This window comes from Leopardus geoffroyi, chromosome C1 (genome assembly GCF_018350155.1).
Source record: "Leopardus geoffroyi isolate Oge1 chromosome C1, O.geoffroyi_Oge1_pat1.0, whole genome shotgun sequence".
In the NCBI taxonomy this organism is placed as follows: domain Eukaryota; kingdom Metazoa; phylum Chordata; class Mammalia; order Carnivora; family Felidae; genus Leopardus; species Leopardus geoffroyi.
In genome coordinates, this window is record NC_059328.1 from 81,715,580 (window position 1) to 81,726,037 (window position 10,458).

A 10,458-nucleotide genomic window follows, 5' to 3' on the forward strand; every position below is an offset into this window, starting at 1 on the left:
CTTTCTTCTTCCTTTCCTCCTTTCTGTCTTCCTTTCCTTCCTTCCTTCTGTCTTCCTTTCCTTTCTTTCCTCCCTTCTTTCCTTCCTCCCTTCCTCCCTCTGTCTCTGTCTCTCTGTCTCTCTGTCTCTCTGTCTCTCTCTCTTTTTCACCCTACTACTTATATCATCTTGTAGCTTGCTAAATAATTTCTTTGCTGCTTTGGTGTTTACAACATCAGATATTAGCAAGCAGTTGGTGTCTCACCAATCCATGCATATTTAATTCTATTAATCCCTCTTTGTGAATCACCTCAGATCTCCATCACTTTCTTGTGCATCTGTTAGCACTGTCCAAAATGTCTATGTCATTCTGATAATAGGGCACCCAGAATGAAACACTATTTCCCTGCATCTTAGGCTGGACACAGAATCATTTATTTTTGGTCTTAAGTGATATACTTTCACTTTATGTAAAATAGATGAGTTCCTGGTAAATTGTGTACAAACCCAATAGTTGTACATTAAATGGTATTTTAAATTCAGCTATTCTATAAAGAAATTTTGTTGTTGTTGTTGTTTTGTAAAGCCAAACAAAATTTGCTTTTTCTGTGTATGGAGGGGAGAGGATTGAAAATACTATTTATTTAAGTATTCTGAAAACTACATGTGGTCAACATCATTAGAAAACATCCATGATTTATCACAATATATAATATTTGTAAAGTTTGCAAAGTATTTTTACATAGTTTATCTCATTTTCCTTTCTCAACCCTACAAGAGGTATGTAATACTATTTCTTTTTTATGAATAAGAAAACCAAATTTCCGAGACTTTCATGGGCTTGCTCTGGATACAGGGAGCGATGGCAGAATCAGATCTTACCAAGGGCTGTTGCTTCCAAATTTAGCAATTTTTAGAATAGAAATCCTGGTGGGGAACAGAACCTGGGGTAACAAAGAACTGTGCACAGTCTTGGTTCTTCCATTGACTCTGACTACCATCAGAAAATGGAATATCCTTTATAAACCTGAATTTTCTCACTTGAAAATGGATTGGATATTCTAGTCGTCCAAGACAGAATATGTTAGATAAGATGAAAAATTTAGCTAACTAGGTAGAAGCAAACATCACTGACCCTTTCTCTCCTATTTTGATTGCCCACTGCAATGAATATATAAATTTCGATTTTCTAACACTCAGTCATGGCTGTCTTCTAAGGTCTTGATAACTAACAACTTTTCTAACACAGAAGTTTTTGCAATACAATATATATTTCCTGTGTCCCATGAGCTATTACTAGATGTTCCTTAAAGGGAGACATCACTATAGAGAACATATTTATTATTGTCTATTCCATTATCTGATGCTTTTAAAATTTAAAGAATAATAACAAAAATATCAGCTAAATTTTCCTCGGTAAAATCACTGTGAGTCTAAAATAGTATTTATTACACTAAGAGACAGTTTGCAAAGACTTTCCTGAGCTAATCTAGGCATGAATAGCTTTAAGTAATTCTCCCACTTTACAAAAGGAAGGCAGAGCCCACATCCATTCTAGGATGGTAGTGTGGTGCACTGCCATGGGACATGAAATCTCCCAGAGTCCCCCAAAATAAGATATATGGAAACACTGGTTAGGGGATGCTCCCTCAATACAACTCAAGAAACCTTAAATTAGTAGTACTTCCTACATTTTCCTTGGGATATGTTGGCCCCTATTGGGGTGCTCTAAATTCATAACAGTATAGATTAGTGATATTTAGGCTTATTAACATAACGGGAATATTTTACAGAAAATGTTGAAATGTATCTGAGCCTTGTAATTCTGGAAAACAGCTATGGTGAATGAAATCTCCCCTCCCTTTCCCTTTGTGTTCTAGTAAACAAATGTCTCTTTCCCACATGACTTAGATAATTGATATGGATAATCCCCTTGTTTTCCTAGCACAAGTCAGACACAGACCCTCCAAATTTCCATTCTTTGCCTTGTAAATGAATGAACTTGTTGTCCCCACTAAACAATCAGAACAAGGTGATTATTAACCTGACCTGACCAAACTTCTACAGTTAAACTTCTCTTCTCCACATTGGACCTCAAACTTTGACCCACCTTCAGCCTGAGCCAGCATCAGAACACAACAGCTTCTTTTAATGACTCCTCCCCAAACTGTCTACGAAGAACAATATTCCCTGATCAACTGCCCAATTCAGGTTCTTTCCAGACTTGTTGACTCCTCCCTGTGAAATAAAAGCCTTTTTCTGCCTCATTCTAGAAGCACTTGCCGGACCTTGTGGTCTGAACATTCTCGGTATTGCAATAGTCTTTTCAAATAGTCTCGCCTTCCATAAATCCAGATTGTCTATATTTGATAATACACTGAATAAAACAGATAAAAATTTATAAGATTTCTGTCAGACTTGGCAAGGTTTATTTAATTATATACTTAATATATATTGTATCAAATTATATTAAAAAATATTTATTTCAGTTGCAGTGAATTCTCACTACCAAGAAATGAACTTATTTAAAACTTATAATGAAAAATTTTCATGTCAGCTTAAAATGTGCAAGAGGGTACATAGTACTTCAAAAATTATTGTAGGAGTTACATAAGTGAAAGTATTTGAGGACTTCTGCGCTAACAAATGGAATCTAGACAAGAAAATCATTGAGAAGATACGGTTATATTTCAGGTTTGCTTCCTGAAACCCACTGATTTATTACTTCTCCCTCTCAGAAATGAAAAGAACATTTGTATTCACACCTTTTGAATAGAAGCTTTAAAAAAAGGTTATTCGAATTTCCCTTCTGGGCAGTGTTTCTGGTGGGGGTGAGGAGATTCTTGCAAGCTGGCAGCTGGGGTCCTGGGAGCGAGGGCTGGGCTGTGGGCAGGACAGTCCTATAGCTTCAGAGCACAGAGGAAAGTAGAACTCAAAACAGCCCTGCACTAACGTGGTCTGGGAAGCCTGAGGGCAACTTAAAGAAAACAGAATGTGCAATCTCATGACGGAGATGTAAAACAGAGATATTGACAGAGCCAGGAGAAAGGGTTTGGTCAGCAGGGAGCAGCCACTTTTTGGTGGGAGTCTTGTCCAAGGGTCTTGCCCAAGGACAGAGAAAGATTTGAACTGATAGGATATGCCTGAGACCAGAGAGGTTCCAGTAAACTGTTTAGAAACTGATTTTACATATCAGCTCATTCATAACAATGACTCTTCAGGCTTCTCTAAGCTCTGCAGCTTCATTTTACCAGGTATAAATTTTAAAAGGTTGTCACTACTACTTTCTAGGGTTTTTGTTTCAGTTTTGCTTCCCAATTAAATAATGTCCCCAAATGAATATTTTGCAGCATATTAGCTTGAAATGCATTTAGTTAATGTCGATTACCTTGTTCCCTCTCCAAATTTTACTTTTGCTAACGTACTGGTATCCTTAGGAGGTCTTTCTTATATTAGTCAGAGTCAGGAGATATTGGTGAAAGACCACCTATAGAAGTATGGACAAGGTAAGGGTACACACAAGGAATGTCAGGTGCCAAGAAACCAGCAGCAGCAGGGAGCTCTTAATATCCCTAAGTATGAGGGGATCAGGGTTGGGGAGAGCTCACCGAACACCCAGTGAGAGGAAGACATAGAGGAGGGGCTGTGAGACTGGAGCATAAGATCCAAAAGCTGTGAGAGGAACAGGATCTACCAGAGATACAGCCCCTAAACATGTGGAGACAGGAATAAGGAGACAATCTGGCCTCTCTCACCTCCTGCTTTTTGACTTCCTACTGGTACCTTCCACTGGTCCCAAACACCAGAAACCAATAGGCAATGGAGCCCAGGGGAAGCGATCCATAAGACCCTGACCTCCAAGTCACAGAGAGGGCAGAGAAGAGTGGAGAATGTTTAGGGAGGCAGACAAAGGGACCTTAACCATCATAGTACTTCTTAAGGTTGTATGCCTCATGTATTTTACTAACTTACTTTTTTTTTTTTTTGTATCGATAAGTATGATGGGAAATGGGAAAAATTCTCATTTAGAAATCCCTCCTTCACTGAATGTAATTTGAACATTCTCCTCATCCTGTTTCCCTTTTATGCAGCAAGCTTTTGTGTATATCAATTTTTATTAATTTGGTGAGACATAATATAAATAATAATTATGACAAAATACCAAAATTTTTATTAAAATACACACAAATTGATTTGGTAGAGCTACTCATCTACTAATCTTTTAACTTTATTAAATATTTGAAAAATCTGGCATTGATTTGTTGTTTAAAAATTGTACTTATTACTTCAGATTGAATTAACTTATTGATATTTCACTTTTTAAAAAAAATGATAAATTCAAGAACTGATTTTGTTTACTCCTATGAGGTTAAGCACTGGCTTTTTCTGTTTTCTATCTCCTCTTTCACAGCTGTATTCTACATCTTCAAAAACAGTTTTTGTTGCTCAAGATGATTTTAGTCAACTAAATTTTTATAGATATCTAGATTCGTAAGTGTATCTTTTATTATATATTTTATTAAATATTTTTTCATATTCATTATCTTCAAATAAGGTTTATCCATTGCAGATAAACTTGAAACATGAATTTAGTATCTCATTATGTATTTATTCAACAACTATCTATTGAGCATCCATGCTATTAAAGATATTAATAGCTGACAATTACTGGGTGTTTAACATGTGTTAGTGAATTAAAGGAACTATTTCACTCGACCCTAACAATACTCTCTGAAGAATGTTTCATTATTATCACAGTTTTTTCTCATGAAAAAAGTACACAGCAGTTAAATGACTTGCTCACAGTCCCAAAGCTAATGAGTAATAGCTGGTATTTTAATTCAGAGTCAAAGACAGAGGCTGTGTTTTTAATTATCATGTACCTGATATGGTTTACAAAGAACTGTAAAACATAGCTCTGCTCTCAATGAGTTTAGACTATTGGCATAGATCAGGGATCAACAATCTGTAACTCATGGTCCAAATCTGACCTGCTACCTAGTTTCATAAATAAGGTTTTATTTGAATACAGCCAATTGTTCACGTAGGCTCTGGTTGCTTTTGTGCTACAAAGCAGAGATGGGTAGTTATGACAAAGACTGTACACCTGAGAGACCTGTAATAATTTACTATCTGGTCCTTTACAGAGAGGTTGGCTGACTCCTGGCACAGATATCTACAAAACTAATGATAATGAAGGCAGTATATGTTAAGCATTATTTAAACAAAAACAAAAAAGTGTAGTTGGACTGCACCAAGCAAGTGCGTTAATTGCAGTTTGAAAATACAAGGAATAGGAAATTTTTATGAAGATAATATTACATCCTGATCATTGAAAAGTGAGTAGACCTCTAAACCAGTGCACTACACAGTGAAGATCAGATACTGTGTATCTCCTCCCCTATCTTAAGAAGATTAAGGCAGTTCTATTTTCATTTCCTCCCTACCAACCTTCCCAGACCAACAGTCCCAAAGTATTTCCAACTCTCTTTTTCCAAGACCAAGAAATTCTACCAATATAATGTCTCATTGTCCTCACCAAAGTGTTCCAGAGATGGGCAGGCAAATAGGGCTCTTCTCCCTCTACTGAAGATCCCAATACCAACAACATGAACATGAAACAACCCCGCTCTTACCAAGGTTATGTTTTTGTCCAATTCTGCATCACTAATTACACTTCTGGGACATGCACATCTTCTGTTTCTGACTGTGCTGCAGATTGGTACACTGCTGGTGGCTGAGTCTCAAAATGATCTTCCCTATTCTCATGAGAATTAGTGACAATCCAATTGCTTTTGGTTAACTGGAAAGTGTTTTTTAAACTCAGATTGTTTCTTTTTCTGTCTTTTTTTAAAACTCAGATTGTTCTTTAAGGAACATATCTCTTTGGAAAATTTCCAAACATTTATGAACACACAATGCAAGATAAAATGGTCAGAGGGCACACTCAAGAGAAGTCATTACCAGAGTTACTCCTACTTAGTAATATGAAAGCCTAAGAGAGTCAGATATTTGAACAAGAAAGCAATAAAGTGGGAAACCACGGAGACTGGAAAAGGGATGGATCTCTGTTCCCCAGAAGATCTTATTTGGAGTGCTTACTTACTCAGAGGGAATACTTAATTATGCAGCCTTGACCTCCTCTATTTGTTTTACTACCTGTGTATTTCTAGTTCATCAGAGGTTACTGAATATGCAACATAGCCATGATTTCCTAAAAGGAGTTATTGCCTGCACTTTAAACCAGAGCTACGTGAAACTGAAAATGAAATATTTTGTTGAGAAGGAATGAGAATTACCAGGAACTAGAAGGTGAAGGAGAAAGCTGAATTGTCAGCAGGAGGGGAACATTGGCTCTAAGTCTAATCAAATCCTACTTCTCTGGAAACAAATGTAGGGTTGGCACGAAGGCAGTTTCAATTAGGGATAAAGCATAGAAGAGTGTGGTATAAACTTGGATTTCTGCCATACACAAGAGATTTGGGGAATTAGAGCACATTTTCTTGACATATATATTCATTCCATATATCAAGTAACCTAAGTAACTGATTGGCACTATGGAAATGTAAATATAATTTTAATTCTCATTTATTATTTGTTAATTCTTGCTATAGGCCTAATTTTAATCCTCAGTCATTAATTATATTCAAATCAATGAAAGATTATTTTTATTATAGCCGTAGGAGTTTAAAGCAAACAAGAGTAAGAGAATGGACCACATGCCTGCTAAGTGAGGCTGAGACTATAAGAAGCAATTGTAGACCTCGACGTGAAGGACCAAGGCTTTCTCCTCTGACTCCCACCATAACCTCAGAAAAAGCAGTGTATAGTGAAATAGGTTAGTTTCCTTCACTTGTCCATTTGTCCCACCTCCTTTTTCTCTACCACTTTCTAAACTAATTCTGAAAGATCTGGGAAAAAGAGAGAAAGCAGAAGCCTTGATCATCTCCAAATGTGGGAGCCCTAATTGGTATTTCCATTTATAACTGCTATGTTGTGCTGAAAACTTTGATAAAATTATGCTTACAGGAAATGCTTCCCTATAATTTGATTTTGTGTACTCGTGGAGACTTAGTCGTCTACCAAATTTTATACCTTCTGTCTTCTTCGGCAGTAGACTTATAGCTGGGCACCTGGCTGCCCAGGGTGGAACTGCATTTCTTAGCCCCATGAAGCTTCTGCCAATGGCATGTGAACACAATTGATATGTTTTTCCTCTCACTTCTCTCTCTGGTCCTAGGCTTCAACTCTTTGCCTTTCCAGCTATCTACAACAGTGATGACTAGAGAAACATGGCCCCCATGCATGGAAGTTGGCAGAGATGCTATCAGCCTGAGTTCATGAATTACTGCCTAGCCTCCTTCCAACATGGAACATTAACCTCAGCCTGTTAGGGGAGAGAGAATAAGCAACTTTGTTCTTATGCCACCTTTGTCCAGGTCTTGTGGCAGCAACTTACCCTTTACCCAAACTTATGTTATATCCATTCATACTTAATGAAGAAAAATTAAAACTCTTCTTCATAATACATATTAATATATATATATATATGACATATGTAAGTGTATGCAAATACGTATTAAAATATATTTGAAAATATATTTTTTCAGGGCATCTGGGTGGCACAGTTGGTGAAGCATCTGACTTCAGCTCAGGTCATGATCTCATGGTTCATGAGTTTGAGCCCCACATTGGGCTAACGGCTGAGAGCCTGTCAGTGCAGAGCCCACTTTGGATCCTCTGTCCCCCTCTCTCTGCCCCTCTCTTGTGGTGGTCTCCCAAAAATAAATAGTTAAAAAAAATACATTTTTCTCTTAACTAAAAAACTGCTATCAACTTTTATTGAGTGAAACAAATACTTTCAGAACAATAAAACTTAACTGAAACTTAGTTTCTTTCTTAGCCTTTCCAAAGCCTAAATCCTACATTTAGTTTTTAGTAATTATTTTCATGTATCATTTTCAAATTTTCTCTAAGCTTAACATAAACTCAAAACTTTTATGACCTCTCCCTCCTTAGGCCTCCTGTGTAAGGACCCATATGAATAACCATAGCTTCCTATGGCTGCAGTCCCTACCTGCCCCATATACCAGTCCTCAGAAGTCCCAAGTCGCTGTCCCTTGAAATCTCCAACCATTATTCATCTTGTCAAAGAGAACTTCCTCTCTTCCTTTTACTATTAAATTCTTAAAAAACGGTAGAAACAGATTGCTCTTTTGTAAAGTTCTAAAAAAATAAAAAAACAATTTTGCCAAAGTGTTTCATCTTCATAGTTAGGGTGGATTACAGAAATAACAAACATCACAACCTTTATCAGCAGCATCAGTATACTAAATAACCACAGAAAACCATTCCCTTTGTTTGTCTTCCATGATAAACTACCTGAAGTCAAGGACTGGGGCTGTCTTGGTCATCATTTATTCCTAAGTACCTAGCATAGATACTGGCCATTATAGATATTCACTAAATGTTTATTGAAGGAATAAATGCTGATTTTTTTTTTTCTCAACAGCAAGACTCAGTAGCCCTTTTTATTAATGTTTAGTCCTTGAGAAGTTGTTCAGTACATATTTATTTGTCCTGGCAACAGATAGCAGGCATATGACAATGGATGTGGCATGAATGTAGATTGTGCTTTGGACTGTTTATAGATGAATTCTCATGATTGATTACTACTTCAAAGATTGCTACCTGAGACACAGGGAGAACCACAGGTGAGAATCCAACCAACACTTCCTGATTTTTTTAGGTACTAGTTATGGTACTCATATTTCCTTAGAGTCTGTTACCTGGCCAACTGCAGTCAACTCACTCTCCAGGCTTAGCACAGATGGTTAGCACATCCAAAGAAAGTTCACAGATAAGATCAATGTCTCTTCAAAGTTGCTGATTTTTCCCTCTCTCCAAACACTGCCAAAATCTGGCCCCATGATTGACATGAACATTGTGTTCCACAGGGAAATCGATTAGTGATGAAACTGGTAGTGAACTCTATTTTAACTAGCATCAGAATAACAGTGGCTCCAATGAATTGAGCTCCTTAAAAAATAAAAGATTCTGTCTCTAATTGTTTCTGACTATTGTGATCTGTAGTTTGCATTTTGCTTTTTTCTCTCTACCTTTCCTTTGGCTCTCAGAGAGAGAGTGAGGTCCATAAAATGAAATAAAAATAAAAAAGAGTTGTGATAAAAGACTCCTCCATAAAGCAGGAATCAGGCTAGGGCATTGCCAGGGACTACAAGACGGCACTGACAATGGCCAGTTCCTGGTTTGGGCTGGTGGGCGTGGATGAGGTCTCTACTCTTTCCCTGCAGCTCCACTGGTGCCTGCCATCAAGCAGACACAAAAGTGTATTTGCAGTGTGTGATTCATCTTCATTCACCATCTCGGATCTCTCTGCCACAACACCATGTCCAAAGCAAAGGACTGTGAATTAAGAAAACTCCATCATATTACACCCAATTAAGAGAGAAAATTAATGGAGAAGCAAATGGGACTAGCTGGAAATCAAAATTTAAAGACCCTAAAATTTGTGCCGAAACATCTTTATCAAGAGGAAACAAGTATGGGGGTCTCCCTTGGCCCATTCCTAGACAGCAAATATCAGAGTGGCTCAGGAGCCTTGTAGTTCAAAAGCTCTTTAACCTTCTCATTCCCAAATTTATACTGCCAGCAGTTTGCCCTAACACTGGGGATATCACTTCCTACTTAGATGGGGTTATCCACAAAGGCTTTAAAATAGTTAGGTCACATGGCAAATCATCAGTAAATGTTAGGTATTATCATCATTATTGTTACTAATTTTAGCCAGGTATTCACCAACGTGTACTGAGAGGAATCAGTTTTGGGCTGAGATCCAAGTATATTTGGATTATCAAACACCATTATCAAACACAAAATATTATGATAGCCTGTGTACAAGGCACCCTTTTAAAAAATGTTTAATGTTTATTTATTTTGGGTGGGGGAAGGAGCAGAGAGAGAAAAAGGAGAGAGAGAATCCCAAGCAGGGTCCCTGCTGTCAGCACAGAGCCCAACGCAGGGCTCCATCCCACAAACCAAACCATGAGACCATGACCTGAGCAGAAATGAAGAGCCGGACCCTCAACAGACTGAACCACCCAGGCACCTCTATAAAACACCCTTTAAAAGGAGTTGAGCCTTTCTTTCATGTCTGTTGTCTTATCTACAGCAGTCTAATTTCTCTGTGGCCAACTTGGGAGAAAATTATAGTTGCAAATACAAGAATTGCATGCTTCTACTTAATAATAAAAAAGTGCATCTTCTCAAAAAGTTTGGTATTCAGATACATTTGGAGATTTTATCTTTCATCTACATGTTCTTAGAATCTGTCTTCATAAAACCAGATGATTCAGAAACTATGTGGGAAAAAAAAAGAAGAAAGAAAAATAACTAGAAGTGTGTACAAGTAGACATTCAACTCATTAGCAAGTAATATCCAGAAAAGACAGTTACCAT